The sequence below is a fragment of the Mesoplodon densirostris genome, chromosome 2, assembly GCF_025265405.1.
Source record: "Mesoplodon densirostris isolate mMesDen1 chromosome 2, mMesDen1 primary haplotype, whole genome shotgun sequence".
NCBI lineage: Eukaryota > Metazoa > Chordata > Mammalia > Artiodactyla > Ziphiidae > Mesoplodon > Mesoplodon densirostris.
In genome coordinates this window covers 76,140,078-76,144,812 of record NC_082662.1, presented here as the reverse complement: position 1 = coordinate 76,144,812, position 4,735 = coordinate 76,140,078, and positions in this window count along the sequence as shown.

Below are 4,735 nucleotides of genomic sequence, written 5' to 3'. Positions count from 1 at the left end.
ATTCCCTGTCAGTGAGGAGGCAGCCCTAGCATTTGTCATGCCCCGATGTAGTGTCCTGTGTGGGCCCCATGCTCTTGGGCCCACACCCACACTCTGCAGGTCCACGCTGCAGGGTCCTTCGTGCCTCAGGAGTAGAGACCACACAGCAAGCAGTTCCCTCCCCAACCAGCAGGAGGAGGGGAGGAGAGCAGGGGCACCAGGGGAATCTCACTCAGACAACAACACCCCAGGGGTGCCAGAGGGGACAGTGATGATGCAGATGAGGCACAGACCAAGAGATGGAACCAGAGGACCCAAAAAGCAGCTGGTCAGGTCCTGGCTCATATGCACCTCGGACACCTTTGTCCCTCATACACCCCCTTTCTCATACACCCTCTCCTTAAATGCAGCTTCTTCAGATGCAAACAGGCAGAACTTCAGACTGAAAGTCAGCTCTTCCAAAGTGACCCATCAGCAAACACTGCAGGATTCCACTCCAGTGGGTACCCTGGAGTCGACAACTCAGGGACTGAAGTGGATATCGGTGCCAGGGGCAGTGGGAGGGAATGGGGAGTGAGACGTTCATGGTTGTGGAATTTTAGTTTTGCAAGATGAAAAGTTCTAGGAATGGTGGTGATGGCTCCACGAGAAAGTGAATAGATCTGATGCCTCAGAAACGTGCACTTAAAATGGTGATGATGGTAAAGGGTATGTGACGTGTGTTTTATTTCACTTAAAATAAATTCTTAAAATATGTCTTGTTAATTGAGATTCCATTTCGACTCCCCTTCATCACAAATGTCGGAGGCCCAGACACAGTCCCCTACCTTAGGGGCCATCACGGTACCCTCACAGAGCATGTGGGAGACCATTCTTGGGGGGGGGTTAGTCTGTGCACACCTGACCTCTGTCCAGGGGGACCCAGGCAGTGGTGACCCCCATATATTAGACTTATGACATGTGATGATATTAATATGATACAACCAAGTGTTGTTACTCACCAGAACACAGAGCAGCAACCCACTGAAACATGCCTGACCTCATATGAACGTGACAAGATTAAGAGAAGAAAAGGAACCACAGGTTAATCAGGGCAACACCCTTAATGCAGAGGTTGGAAATCTCAAAGGGAACGGGGTATACTGCAGGCATAGAGCACATATGTAGTCTTCCCATACATGTGATTCTGACACTTGCAGATGTGGTGAGACCCACACAGTTCCCACACCCTATACCTGGGTCACACATCCACACTCACCAGGGTGACCCACCTCCCCAGACCCTGCACCTAAAGTCACACGTTGTCTCTCAACAGGTGACCCCTTCTACTCAGACCCCTCCACCTGAGTCACATGTCCACAGTCCCAGGGGGAACCACCCTCCCCAGACTCCCCCAACTTGGGTCACACATGCACAGTCTCCAGGGTGACCTCACCTCCCCAGAACCTGCACCTGGTGTGACGTGTCCCCTTGGTCAGGACACCATGGCTCTGCTGGTGGCTCCCCTAATGTGGAAACATGCTGTGTTCCTGGGACCTCCTGGGATGGGAAAAAGTGGCAGGTGGGTCTCCTCTCCCCACACTTGTACCAGAGAAGTCCTCCTCTTTTCACTTTGGTTCTGTTGATTTTACCTGTTTTTAAAGGTTTCATGCTAGACTTGAACACATGACCTTTGTTCTGGCAGGCTCAGTCCTTTCTCATCTCACTTACATGTTGAGAAAACTCACAGGACAGCAGGGCTGAAAGCCGAGGGGCAGCTCTGGACTCTGCTGAGTGGGGACGGTAGACTGGAAGGAGAGCTCAACAGCAGCTTCAGCTGTTACCCATTGGTCTTTTGCCCGATCTGCGTGCCCTGCAATCAATTCACCAGCTAAACCTGCCTCCCTACGCACCATGCACGTGCTGGTGAATTGGAATTATTGCCAGGTAGCCCTCCTGTGGATTCTCCATGAGCCCCAGGGAAGGTGAAACTTGCAGGGATTAAGACTAAGGCCCTGACAATAGCACTGACCCTTGGGAGGACCAGGTAACCACACTCAGAAGAGAGGCTGTTACGAAGACAAGCCCACCTCAGCTCCAGACCCCAGACATCTAAGCACTGACCTTCAGATGCAGGCATGGAGCTTCCCAGTCCTGAGGCCAGGCCGGGTTTCTACCCAGGTTCCCAGAGTCCTAGCATACACAGAATATGGTCAGGTCTAAATCTTCTTATTATAGACAACACATGGTCAGCTCTAAACATGATCAATAGACAGGACATGCAGAGGTCTAAATCTACCGTGTAGACAGAACTTGATTATGTTTAAACTAGCTTAGGGCTGATTTCATAGGAGGTACAGATCACACACATGGGTCTCTCATCTTTGGACACCCACACCAGGAAACTGAACCAAATCTTTCTCATTAAACATTTCAACAGGCAAAACCGAAATGTTACCAATATCTCTGGCCACCTGATGGTCAGGATCCACGGGTGAGCCACGAACTTCTTAGAGTGCAGCCCTGTCTGCTGCCAGGACAGACAAGAAGTGGCCTGATTCCAGCCTCCCAGGCTTCCAGAAGGAGGCGGCCGCACTAGAAGCCCAGGCAGGACAGTCCTGCATGGTCCGGGCCGGGAGATCCTGTCTGTCCATTCCGCTGGCTGATTCCGGGGGCGGCGCTCAGGGCTGCTGAGAGCCCTGCACTCAGGTCCTGCTTCTCTGCAGTGTGTGCGTGTGTGTGTGCATGTGCGTGTTTGTGTGTGTAGAGGGGGCGGTGGCTGACGGTTCCAATGGCTCTGGTCCCGGGCACTGCGCTGTCTTCGAGGGGAGGCACGGGGAGAGGTAGGGGCACAGAAGCCGTTGGAGAGGAGAACCCACCGTGGAACTCCTGGCAAACTGGCTCCCCCCACCTGGTGACCCGCCTGCCCATCGTGGGCCACATGTCACCACCCAGCCCCCACCCACGAGGGCAGGGCACCTGCTCTTTCAAAAGCACAAGGTCTCACATGAAGGAGACCCAGTGGGGTCGGTCACGCCCCCACTCCTGATGCTGAGATTGGGAGAATGAGCCCCCTTGACTGGGCGATGGGACCCTGTGAGGAAAGAGGCGGTGGCCCCATCCAAGTCAGGGCCTGGCTGAGAGATGGGAACACAGGAGCCAAGTGCAGGGCCTGGAGGCCAGGTCAATAGGAGAAGCACCCCCAGCCTTGGCCGGGCTCTCCAACTGTGACATTGTAGATTTAGGGGACCTGGGTCAGGTGACTGAATGTAATGCGTGTCTAAACTGGACCCTGAATGGGGCTTAAACAAGGTGTGAAGGATGTTACTGAGACAGTGACAGTCATTGGAAGACAGACTCTGTGTCAGGACATCCTGCTCCATCCATTTAAATCCCCGAGATCTGTGACCTTTACGTGGCTACGCAGGATTGTTAGAGCAGCTGCATGTGGATATATCTGCAAGTGGTTCCAGCACACACACAGTTGTGCACACAGGCAGGCACAGCACACACACAAACATGTGCAGGTGCACAGCACAAATATATTCACACACTAGCATATGAACACACATGCACGCATATGCCCATGAACACATTAACATGAGCAAGTGCACACTAACTAACGTGTGCAAGTGCTCATACCTATGCACGAGAACACCTATGACTAATTTTCTCTGGACCCCTACCCAGAATGCACAGCATATGTATGCAAACAGGCACATACACACGCATATACATAGCACACACACAGGGAATAAAGTGAATCCATAAAGTGAATCTGTAAAGCATTAAGTCCTGAACACAAGTGAAGCTGACATGTATTTTTCCCTTTTCTTAGCTTTGATGTTTTTCACAATAAAAAGCTTAAGAAAAAAGTTAATGGCAAATGACTTTTGATTCATAGGACTTTCTGACGTTATTCCACAAATATTATGACAGGAGAAATGAATGTAGATATTACATGTGTCCACTAATGGACAAATGGAGAAGAAAAACATGGTCCATCAATACAAGGGAATGTTATTCAGCCTAAAAAGGAAGGCAATTCTGACACAGGCTGCAGCAGGGATGAACCTTGAGGGCATTATGCTCAGTGATGTAAGCTAGACACAAAAAAACAAACAGTGCTTGATCCACTCATACAAGGCCCCTAGAGCAGTCGGAAACATAGAGACAGAATGTAAGATGTTGAGTGCCAGGGGCTGAGGGAGGGACAATGGGGACTGAGTGTTTAATGGGGACTGTTTCAATTTTGCAAGATGGAAAAGTTCTGGAGGACGATAGCGGTCAGGTTTGCACAACAGTGTGAATTACTTCTTGACCCTGAAATGTGCACTTAAAAATGGTTAAGATAGTAAAGTTTATGTTTTGTGTATTTGACCACAATTTTTAAAACTTTTTAAAAAACAACAGGAAGTAGTCCATGGATACATCACTAACAACCGACGGATTAAAACCATAAGAAAACTACTGTGCACACACCTACCAGAATGGCAGACATGAAGACACAGTACCAAATATGACCAGGATGTGGAGCAATGGAGAGCCTGGTGCGCAGCGGGTGGTGCAACCACTTCTGAAACAATCGGGCCTCAGAGAACGAAGTCCGTGCACACCGACCCACACAGTTCCTCCCAGGTGAACACAAACCCCACAGCCCTGCACCAGGACACACGGACATGGACTCTGTAGCCACAGGAGCCAAACCTGAAAGAACCTGAAGGCCATCACAAGTGAATGCAGAAATGAACTATGCACACTCCTATGAAGAATATTC